This window comes from Lissotriton vulgaris, chromosome 7 (genome assembly GCF_964263255.1).
Source record: "Lissotriton vulgaris chromosome 7, aLisVul1.2, whole genome shotgun sequence".
In the NCBI taxonomy this organism is placed as follows: Eukaryota; Metazoa; Chordata; class Amphibia; order Caudata; family Salamandridae; genus Lissotriton; species Lissotriton vulgaris.
Window position 1 is genome coordinate 22,532,512 of NC_141695.1, and position 12,378 is coordinate 22,544,889.

General features: G+C 47.1%; 1 protein-coding gene across 1 annotated transcript in view; it reads left to right on the forward strand.

The window, feature by feature from the left end:
- The window catches only part of LOC147700546 (uncharacterized), a 130,801-nt gene that overhangs the window by 47,190 nt on the left and 71,233 nt on the right, over positions 1-12,378 (forward strand). The gene's annotated exons all lie outside the window — the stretch shown is intronic.

Here is a 12,378-nt window from a genome sequence, read left to right on the forward strand (position 1 = left end):
CTCCTCCTTCGCCGCGCCGATGCTCCCGCAGCTCCCCTCACGACTCCCAGGCCAGTGGCGGGCCCACAGCGCTCTTCAGGAAAATAGCCAGCACGGTAGTCCGCAACTACCTGCACTACTCCTCTTTTCTCCTCCCTGGGCAGCAGCGGTGATCTTGATCAATTAGCGCCCTTCGGGCCCACGCAGCGTCCCAGCAGGCAACAGTGCTTTCTAGGGAGTTAGCGCTAGCAGGACGGCAACATGCTCTCTCAGTCCAGCGCTTCAGCAGCCCAGCGCTAGCCGCAGGGGGCAAGTTCTGGTAGTTTGGCGCTTAGTTAGCACAGCGTGTACAGAGGGGGTCAGATCTTGGCAACCCAGCTCTTTGGGGGAGACATCGCTTTACCTGGTGATTCCTAGCGGCAGTAGCGCTCACAGGTTCCTCAGCGCTGGTTGGGGGTAATCCAGAAGATGGGTAGCCAGCGCTCCTTCTCTCAGCGTTGGCAGTAGGTGGCAACCATTCGGCTTCGGCTTGTCGCCGCATGCCCTCAAGGGTGGGGCACTCCCTCTGCGCCCAACAGAATTCTTCCCGGGTAGGCCCTTCCTCCACCTGCCACTCTGCAGGGGTCGGTAAGTCCCCCACAGGACCAACACCCTCTTCCGTGGACTCCGGGGCCACCACAGCGGGTGCTCCATCCATCTCACTGGGGGCATTTTCCACGGTTTCTTCCTGTTCAGCGGTGGGCTGGGCCATTGTTCCTAGCTCCAGCCCTGGTTGATCTCCTTGCCGGGCAGCCATGGACGTGTGACCGCACAGGTCCATCCTGGTAATCCCAGCATTTCGGTGTGTTATTGGAACTCCACCTCCTTCCAGGCGGTATACTCCAGATCGTTCCCTAACAAACAATCCACTGGCATGGCAGGGCTCACCGCCACTCTCAATAGGCCCGAGACCCCTCCCCACTCAAAGGGAACTTGGGCCACGGGATAGTGACCTACACTGTTGTCAGCCATCACAATCGGGTGGAGTACGACACCAGACGTCTCATTACCATCATCATGCTGGCACCCGTGTCCCTCAGAGCCTCCACCTCCTGCCCGTTAACCCGGACCCTCTGCCGGTACTTGGCAGTGTTCGAGGGTACCTGTGTCTCTGGGACCATCTCCCTGTCCCCCAATGATACTAGGGTCAAGCCTGCCCACTCACCTCCCTTATCTAGGGATAACTCCTCGCCCAGCGCTACACTAGCCCCCCAGGGCTCTTATCTCCAGTAGGGGTTGGGGACCTTTTCCGACACTGGGGATCCCCACACTCGTAGCACCGGACAGTCTTGGACTGCTGACTTCAGTCAGTATGAGTCGGCTTGGGAGAACCAGATTGTGGTTGGGATCCTACCCCGCTTCCTTGCGGTCTATTTTGGGGGCCTTTGAAGAACTCCTTCTTTTTATCTCCCCCCTCTCTTTTCTGGAGGAAACCCTGCCCACCCTTCTGGGAGTCCCTCCCCGGATCCCTTGTGGGACACCCGGGTACTGACCCAGGTATCTGCCTCCTCCGCAACCTCCCTCGGGTTGGTCAACTTGTGGTCCACCAGGTGTTGGCGCATCTCTGGAAAATATTTATCAGGAAGGTGCTCTCTTAAAAACAGATTGTACAGCCCTTCGTAGTCGGTCACCTCACTGACCCCCATCCAACCTTCTAATGCTTTGCGGGCATAGTCTAAGATATCTACCCAGTTCTGGGTGGGAAGCTAGTGGTGATGATGAAGTAACGCTTCCTTCATCCTCGGATAATTGGTCTGGTCCGCCTTCTCTAAGGTCAAGACGGTGTCCCTCGCCACCGGAGGCATGTACCTATACAGGCAACCCCCCCAATAACTCTCGGGGACGCTATGGACACCTCGTAAGCTGCTAGCCACTTATCAAAATCATCCCCTACACTGAAACTGGCCACCACATCCTTAGGCATGTAGAATCTGGACTCCTGTGGCGCTTCCATCGGTATGCTGCCACCATTTGCACTGTTATTAGCGCCTATCTGTAGGGCCTTCATTTTCAATTCCTTGAGGCTAAGCTCATGGAGAAGCTTACTTTCCTCCATGGCCAACCTCTTCTCTTCCCGCTCCTTATCTAGTCTGGCAAGCTCTAGTTTAAGTTGTCTCTCCTCCCTCCTGTCCTCGAGCTCCTCCACCGATAAGCTCCTAACTGACACACTACTGGTCCTGGAACGTCTTCCTGGCAACACATTATCGCTAGCATCTATGTGCAGTAGGTCCAGCTCTCCTGGAGCTTCCTGCACCCCCTGCCCCTCGTCCCCTCCCCTTCCAGGGTGGGCCAATGCCCCTACTCTCATGCTCTTCTGGAGCTCCTCTCTCTTGGCGCTCCACTTGAAGAACAACCCCTTCCCCTGGCAGAACTCCCTAAGCTGCGCAAAAATATTATCCAATATAAATACAGTTCTCAAACCATTCAAAAAGTCATAATACATTTAATTAATCAAATCGTCCTTTTCTTTTTCAATGTACTTGTCTAAATGAAATGCATATGTTAATCTTCACATACGAGATTTTGCAGCTGTATTGGAAGAAAAGTTATTTCTAAAAAAATTTCTTGGGAGAGAAAAATTGTTAAGTTGTATGATTAAGAAATATTTATAGTGGTTTACCCTTTGCAGCGATGTAGCTTGATGCTTTTAAATTGGTGAATGGATTTTTGTCGGTTAATTCTGTAAGGAGAAATAGAAAATCTGATGGGTTATTTGTAATATACTATTACAGGAGAGAAATGTTGTTAATATATATTATTGACAGTTGGTTTGTGTTCTCTTACTTTTTTGAAAAGGTTGATGTTGTAGTTTTTTGATATTCACCAGTTGAAACGAAGACTGTAAAATAAGAAGAAAATTAATTCTATTCCAAGGGGTGCTGGATAGTGGAGAGGTGTAAATTACTATTTCAACTCCAAGGGTTGCTTGCCTGAGAGAAAATGCTGGATAGTGGTGGGGTTTAAATTACAATTCCTACCCCAAGGGGTGTTTACCTTATAGACAATTCTGGATAGTGGTGGGGTATAAATTACTATTCTTACTCCAAAGGGTGCTTGCATGAGAGGAAATGCTGGATAGTGGTGGGGTTTAAATTACTATTCCTACTCCAAGCGGTGCTTACCTCATAGACAATTCTGGATAGTGGCGGGGTATAAATTACTATTCCTACTCGAAGGGGTGCTTGCCTCAGGTAAAATGCTGGATGGTGGTGGGGTTTAAATACTATTCCTACTCCAACGGGTGCTTGCCTCAGGGAAAATGCTGGATAGTGGTGGGGTTTAAATTACTATTCCTACTTCAAGGGGTGCTTACCTCATAATAATAACAAAAAAGTGAGGGGGGGCCCAAGGGAATTTAAAGACCAGGCAAAGACACGTTCCCTTAACTGAAGTATAAAACACAAAAGTGTCAATGGGTCTAGAAATGAAAGTCTATATGTGACACATAAAACCTATGCTGCCTGTGGCATCCTACCTAGAAACAAAGAAAAGGCAGAAATGCTGGGAGGTACCCGGATCTCAATGTGATCTAAAAGGATACCCATCAGTCACCACACGGAACCGCCCTTCATCATTTGGGATTCCTTATGGACCACCCACTTGGAAACCTACCGGTAAATATGGAAGGTCAGATCTTATAACCTCCAAAGAACCTGGTAGTGGCCAGTGTGGTCTTAGTATTGATGGTACTAGTTTGTAGATAAATGTGTGACTGATTTGCAGTGCATGTGAAAAAGATAGTGAATAATGGTGAAAATAAAATTAGGTGAGGGAGCAAATATGAATTTTTATTCTGTGTTCTGCTCGCTCCACCAATGTTAAAAGAGCAGCAAAGGTAGTCTTAACAAATAACTACCTGGGTGGAAAGGGTGGTCGACATGTTTCAGCAACAATGTTGGACTAGTGTGTCCATTGCCTTCATCAGGACCTAGATATACATTATGCTACTGCAATTAAATAGTGATAAATGAAAAGAATAGTGACTGCATGAGTGTCATGCTGCGACAAGGAAAAAGATCACCTGATCTCCTAGGTGTAGTCTTGACCTGTTGCTGTTATTTCTGCATGTCACCTTGTCATAGGAGTTTGAAGCCTCGCCTCGCCTGGCAACGGCTCAGGGAACAAAGGAAGTACCGACGGAGAGAGCGGTGCTTCACTATCTTTTTCACATGCACTGCAAATCAGTCACACATTTATCTACAAACTAGTACCATCAATACTAAGACCACACTGGCCACTACCAGGTTCTTTGGAGGTTATAAGATCTGACCTTCCATATTTACTGGTAGGTTTCCAAGTAGGTGGTCCATAAGGAATCCCAAATGATGAAGGGCGGTTCCGTGTGGTGACTGATGGGTATCCTTTTAGATCACATTGAGATCAGGGTACCTCCCAGCATTTCTGCCTTTTCTTTGTTTCTAGGTAGGATGCCACAGGCAGCATAGGTTTTATGTGTCACATATAGACTTTCATTTCTAGACCCATTGACACTATTGTTTTTGTGCTTACCTCATAGACAATTCTGGATAGTGGCGGGGTGTAAATTACTATTCCTACTCTAAGGGGTGCTTGCCTCAGGGAAAAGCGGGATAGTGGTGGGGGGGATTAAATAACTATTCCTATTCCAAGGGGTGCTTACCTAATAGAAAATGCTTGGCGTGAGGCGGGAAGGCACTCCAGGGACTACGTCTTAAGTAGTTGTGCAGCACACACTCACACTGACCCAGTAAAGCACAAGCAATAAAGAGGCACCACACCAAGTTCATTGGCAAGAAAAAAGTATCTTTATCTACTTCTGGTTAAGGTAGGTAACGCAAGGTTTTCACTTTAAACAGGGTAACCAGTTTTCACAACCTCAGGTCTCCACAGGTAACACCTCTTAGGCACAGGTTCATTAAAGATAACATTTCCTATGCACTTGTTCACTGGAGGTCACATTTCTTATGCAGGTGGATAATATAGGCAACATTTCTTATTTACACCTTTACTAAGGGCAACAGCGCTTTTGCGCATATTCATCAAGGGCAACACATCTTATGCGCGCAATCAAGGCCAGTAAACATTCCTATGCATGTGCACACTAAAGGTAACAGTCCTTATGCAAGGGTTAATACAGGGCACAATCAACTTATCTCCTCCGGTCTATAGGCACTACCAATATCCTGCCCCCTTCCACATAATCATTACAGTTGGCTAGATTCACACTGACGTGAATGGAGGCTAGGCTAATATGCCCCTCAGTGTTCAATTCCAATTCAGGGTCACTCTGGCAAGTTGTACAAGTACCCAGATGGAAGCTCGAGACAGCTATTTCACCCCCCCTCCTTCACTGAGGACTCAGCAGCCGGGCGATGGTTGGAGCCTCGCACTCACTACCTGATTCAGGGGGAGGTGGCACTGCGTAAGCCAGGCGCCGCCGAGCGATGTCTCTGGGGGACGACCCCCTCCAGTCAGCCCACTGCTCTCTCTTCACAGGGCTCTCTCTCTCCTGGAGGGAGGAGCGGCAAGGTTCTCCAAGCCCGCGGGGCTCTCCTCTGCAGGATGCTTGTCTGGGGGGGCTCCCCCATGCAACGGAGCCCCCTCGGTGAAGTTTAGGATCTGCTCCAGGCCTCCCTCTGCCTCGAGTCCCGGGAGCCAATCCTAGCGCGACTTAAAGGGTGCCCGGCCGATGACGCGGCCGGAGTCCCTTGTTGCTGGGCAACGCACGCTTGCAAGACCGAGGCCCAGCGTGGCCTTCTCTACTACTGTGATGGCCCTCCCTAGGCTCCGGGGGGTCGCAGCGGAGATATGTTGGTGTTTCCTCCTCGGTCACCGCGGCGATGCACGCGCAGCTCCTCTCACGACTCCTAGGCTGGCGGCGGTGACCCCGGGCCCACTGCGCTCTTCAGGAAAATAGCCAGCACGGTGAGTCACCAACTAACTGCACTCCTCCTCTTTTCTCCTTCCCGGGCAGCGGCGGTGATCTTGATCAATTAGCGCCCTTCGGGCCCACGCAGCACCACAACAGGCAACAGTGGTTTCTAGGGAGTCAGCACTAGCAGGAAGGCAGCAGTCTCTCTCAGTCGAGCCCTTCAGCAGCCCAGCGCTAGCGGCAGGGGGCAAGTTCTGGTAGTTTGGCACTTATATGGCACAGCGCGTACAGAGGGGGTCTGATCCTGGCAACCCAGCACTTTGGGGGACACAGCGCTTTACCTGGTGAATCCCAGCTGCAGTAGCTCTCACAGGTTCCTCAGCGCTGGTTGGGGGTGATCCAGAAGTTGGGTAGCCAGCGCTCCTTCTCTCAGTGCTGGCAGTAGGTGGCAACGATTAGTGGTAGAACGTTGTAGCAGTGGTTGAGAGGTTGGATGATTTGCGCAGGCACACTGGAGTTGGCACCCCGGGTTCCCCCTCACACTGGGTAAGGTCAGCAGGCTGGCAGGATCACTCAGCTATCTTGGGGACAGCAGGCCTCAGTAGTGTAGCTTCCCCCTGGCCCAGCAGCCTATACTCCTGTGGAGTGCCCCCCGGTCCAGTTGTGCTCTAACTAACTGTCAGGTTTTCCCTCCCTTGCCTTTATACCCCTAGGTCAGGTGGCCCTGCAAAAAGGCGGCAAGTTCTGGCGCCAGTCTCGGGGTTGGAAGATTCCAGTAAGCTCTGAGGACTCTGTGGTGGCTTCTCTAGTGACAAGGGGCGAGACGCTCAGGGTTACAGTGTCACAATGTCCCAGCCTGTCCCCCAACTACTAGTGCGCAGTTAGGATAGTGGCCACTTCACAGTAGCAGGGGCCATTGGCAGCCATGTTGTTAGGAGAGAGTACCTGCCTCTAAAGGCAGAGGCCAAGCCAACACAGGCATATTTTAGGGGCAGAGGCCAAGCCAACACAGTCATATTATGAGGACAGAGGGCAAGCCAACACAGGCATATTCAAGGGGCAGAGGCCAAGCCAACACAGGCATATTCTAAGGATTGAGGCCAAGCCAACACAGGCATATTATGAGGACAGAGGCCAATCCAACACAGCATATTCTAAGGATTGAGACCAAGCCAACACAGGCATATTCTGAGGACAGAGGCCAAGCCAATGCAGGCATTTTATGAGGACAGAGGCCAAGAAAGCACAGGCACATTCTAAAGGCAGAGGCCAAGCCAAACCAGGCATATTTTAGGGGCAGAGGCCAAGCCAACACAGTCATATTCTGAGGACAAGGGCCAATCCAACACATGCATATTCTAAGGACAGAGGCCAGTCCAACACAGGCATATTCTGAGGACAGAGGCCAAGCCAACACAGGCATATTCTGAGGACAGAGACCAAGCCAACACAGGCATATTCTAGGGGCAGAGGCCAAGCCAACACAAGCATATTCTGAAGACAGAGGCCAAGCCAGACAATATTATTCTGAGAGCATGGTCGATCCCCAATCCTTTCATTGTCACTAAGAACCTAACCGTCTCACCCATTACTAAAATTGGTATTGGTGCAGTGGTGACATCACTTACTGTAAATGAATATTGTGAAAATACAAATCGTGTTTCAGTCTGCAGATCACCAAGCACTTTGCCCTGCTAAAGGTTACGAATGCCCCGAGCCATGATGTATAATGCCAAAGGCAACAATCAATCTTCCTCTACAAGGGGTTTCTTTAGCAGAGGATATAGAGGTAACAACAACAAATGCTGAGGCAAGGGTTCCGCACTGCGTAACTCCACCTCCCCCAACAAGCAGTGACTTGCCTATACTTCCCCCGATCATCTAACACTTACCTGGGGACGTCTTCTACAATTCCTCCCCTTTCCTCCCCATTCAGTAATCTATCACCACAGACAAATGGGTGTTAGGAATTATCCACCATGGTTATTGCCTGGAGCTTAACAACAATCCTCCAAACATACCACCACCTTTTCACAAAATGTCACCAGAACATTTACATCTACTTCAGCAAGAAGTACAGTCTATCCTCTCCAAAGGAGCCATACAACATCAAGGGACGGGTGTGTACTCCCTGTTCTTTCTCATCACCAAAAAGGACTGCTCCTCGAGACCTATTCTGGATCTTGGAGAACTAAACCTCTACATATTGTCAGAGCATTTTGTAATGTTTTGCTAATGTTTCGCTCTCTGCTTTCTAGAACTCTTCTCCTTGCCTGTTCTTTCCCTTGTCCCTTTAGTTCTATTTAGAATGTAGTTTGAATGGTCTTTATACAGTTGACTATCTGGCTTGCTGTTGAGCTGCTGCGCAGCACCTGTTATGAATAAACCTACATTTCAACTACCTTGATTCCGGCTTCATCACTACAAAAAACGAGGCGACGATCGTCAACAGGTGTATGCTATCCACGCGTGCATTCAAGAAACAAGATTTCTACTCGAAAAAACCCACAAGTGAAATACCTTCCAAGAATCGTTCAATTCTCTTTTGAACTTCACCACCTCTTCAAGTTTTAAGCTCTGCGAACTTTCATTGAGCAAGGTACTGTGTAATTTTTACTTACTTCAAAGCGGCGGCAGCTTTCCTTTCAGCGCAAGTGTCCTGACGTATGCGTATACGTGTGACTCGCACAGTCCACGCAATTAGCGTTATCCACGTAATCTACTTACGTTACCTGCGTTATCAGCGTACTGTTATGGTATGACGTTTACAATCCTGCCAACGCTATCTACGCTTCTACGACAATAGCGTATTGTCTATTACAAGCGTATGTGGAACGTGACGCCTTGGTTACTGAAACGCGTCACAACGTCAATGCCATTTTAATACTGGAACGCAACGTTGAACTCGTGAAACGCATCGTCAAGCGCCATTTTAAGGATCATTTTTTTTCATTTGAAAACATTGCAAACACGCAAGTCAGACATTGACATTCTTGCATTTAGTCAACACGTACTTGAACGGAGATCAAACCCAATATAAACGTGTCACTTTCTTTTACTTTGTGAACTGCTTCAGCGAGAAACCAAGACTTTCTTCAACCAACTTGAATTCCTCACCCGATCTACAACACGGTATCAGAACATTTTGTCACCTTGCATTCTGAATTTCTTTTCCACAGGGAAAGCTTCTAATTTTACTTTTGTTCGTTTTAATAGCTTTAGTTCCTTTTTACTTTTGTTGTTCATATAACTGATACTGTCAAGGAACTCATCTTCTCCTTCACACAAAAAAAATAAATTATTTGGATAAACTGCTGTTCACAGTTTTTCTTCTTAAACTTATCTCATTCCTTCAAGCAAGATGAGTTTACAGGCAGTTTCTCCTCCACCACCTTTTCTTGATCTTCCTGGGGAACCCCCTATTAATTGGAAGAAGTGGTTTGATGCATTTACTACTTATTTAGGAGCCATTGGTGAATCGAGATACAGAGCAGAAAGGAAAAAGTATCTTCTTTTGAATAGTCTTGGGTTTGAAGGTCGCTCAATATTTAAACATTTACCTCCGTTAGTACTTCCTCCAGGAGATGAGGATTTGGATGACTATAATCAAACTGTAAGATTACTAGAATTACGTTTTGATATTAAACCCAGTTTGGTTGTTGTCAGACACAAATTCTACAAACGTGAACAGAAGCAAGGAGAAAAGGTTGAAGACTTCATTTCCGCACTGAGAGTACTTAGTGCAGAGTGTGAATTTGAAAATTTCAGAGATCAAATGATTAGGGATCAATACATTTGCAAATGTCTAGATAAAAGTATACAACAAAAATTGCTTTCTTTAGGTAATCCTTCACTTGAAGAAACTGTACGTGTTGCTAAAAGTATTGAATTTTCAAAACTTTCTGTCAAAGAGCTTGATGGAAAACCCTCTACGTCATTTTGTAAAGAAGAAACTGTTAATGTTGTTAAAGTTGTAGATAATAAGGCAAATGCTTCAGGTCGTACTGACAACAAATTCTTTAAACAAACTAATATTTGTTTCAAATGTGGAAATTTTCCTCATTCCAAGTCTGGACGTCCTTGTCCAGCTAGAAATGTCACCTGTAGATTGTGTGGGAGGTTAGGTCATTTTGCTAAAGTGTGCCAAAGTGTAAAAAGAAATGCTTCTCTACCTCAGCCCAACAAACAGTGGAACAATAACTATAACCCTACTTCTGTTGCCTATGTTTCTGACTGCAGCCAAGATGACACCAATATCCAAGACGATTTAAGAGATATGGTTGCTGTTGTTGGCGTTGGTGTTGATGATCTTGAATGTGAATGTGTGGATCCATACACTGATATTGGCATTGGTGATAAAATAGTTTATCTGTTAGTAGACTCAGGTGCTAGGATAACCATGCTTACTCAAGAACTTTTCGAAGAGGTTTGGGGTGATCGCAAGCTTTTTCCTCCTGACAGGTCTCCTCTTAATTATGAGGGTAGAAAGATTGAACTCAAGGGTTATTTTGAGGATTCTATTGAATTCAGAGAGAGGAAAATTTTTGGCAAAGTGTATGTTTCAATCAAAGGGTTAAACATCCTTGGTTGGTTCCATCAAGGTTTGTTTAAGATGGTTCTCCGTCCTGGCACTAAAGATCCCATCTCCATCTCTGTTGTTCAAACTGATGACCAGCCCTCCACAAGTAATAATCTCACCATTCCAAGTGATGATTTCATCAACACATTAGTCAAAGATTTTCCCACCGTTTTTAGCAATAATTTGGGAGAAGTGAAAGGGTTTAAGCACACTATTCGTGTCAAGGACAATACCATCCCTATTAAACATAAACTGAGGAACGTCCCGTTCAGTGTGAGAGAACAACTCGAGACGGAGCTGTTTGGACTCAGCAGTAAAGGGATAATTGAACCCATTGAGTCCTCCTTATGGCTTTCTCCCTTAGTGGTCGCTAAAAAAAAGAATGGGGAACTTCGTGTCTGTGTTGATTTACGCAGTTTAAATAAGAACATCTGGGTAGATTCTTTCCCCCTCCCTAAAATTCCTGACATGTTGTCACTTATTGACGGTTCCAAGTGGTTTAGCAAATTAGATTTGGCATCTGCGTACCACCAGGTGGTTCTAGATCCTGCTTCCAGACACTTCACTGCCTTTGTATCCCCTGTAGGTTCCTTTCAGTACTGCCGTATGCCTTTTGGGCTAGCCTCTGCGGCAGCAGTTTTCCAGAGGATCATGACCAATATTTTGAAAGGTATCAGTGGAGTTGTCGTTTTCCAGGATGATGTGCTTATTCATGGAATCACTTGTGATGCCCATGATGAAATTTTGAGGAAGGTCTTAAAAGCTTTGGGCAATGCTGGTGTTGTTTTGAAGAAAGAGAAATGTGTTTTCAGGGCACGGAAGGTAGAGTATCTTGGTCATGTGTTGTCTGAGAATGGCGTGGAACCTAGGCCTGGCCTAGTCAAAGCAATAGTCGATAGCCCTGCACCTAAGGACAAAAGTGGTTTAAAGTCATTCATTGGACTTTGTGAGTTTTATGCCAGGTTCATACCTGACTATGCCTCTAGGGTACAACCTTTGTCCAACATGCTTAAAAGAGAAGTTCCTTTTTTGTGGGATGCCAGTTGTGAAAGAGTTTTTGCCTGGATCAAACAAGAATTGATCAGTTCTAAAGTTTTGAAACCTTTCAATCCGAATGCTATGTGTACCATCACCGTAGATGCTAGTGGGTTTGGTTTGGGGGCCGTTCTCACTCAGGAAGTTGGTGGTGTAGAGCAGACCCTGGGTTATGCTTCAAGAGTTCTCCGTGGAGCTGAGTCCAATTTTGCGGTGATTGAAAAAGAACTCTTAGCCTGCTGGTGGGCAATAAGAAAGTTTAATCCTTACATCTCCTGGTCTTGGACCAGGATCAGCGGACTGATAATTCTCGCATCGGTGCCTACTCCGACCAGGGATCACACTCGGCAACTCTGGGCATTAGCTTGCCTCATCTCCACAACGGCCGCACACAAACGCCGGGGATGCCTGGTTTCACCTTGGAGACCCCCAGGAGGGACTATCTCACAGGGAAAGCCAGGACGGGTTCCCCAGCGGTCTATAGCGCTACGAGGCCTCCGGGTAGCAGTGCGCTTTACAAGACACAACAATTTAAAATTTACATCTGGGGTAAGCATTTCCGTTTGAGGACCGATCACAGTCCTTTAGTTTCTATCCTGACTGGTGTCCGTATCAAGGAACACTCCCCAAGAATTGCAAGACTTTCTACTAAATTACTCCAATATGACTTTGAGGTTAGCTATATACCGGGCAACAAAAACACTAGAGCAGATTATTTTTCAAGGAATCCCGTTGACGTTGACTGTGAAGGAGATTGGGAGGAGGATTACGATGAGGAGGATTGTTTTGTTGCTTTTGTTGGTATGGATGATATGCGTTCCATCAGTTAGGCAGAATGGAGGGAGCATTTGTCTAATGACGTCCTTCTCAATGAGGTAGTTAGATATGTCAAAGA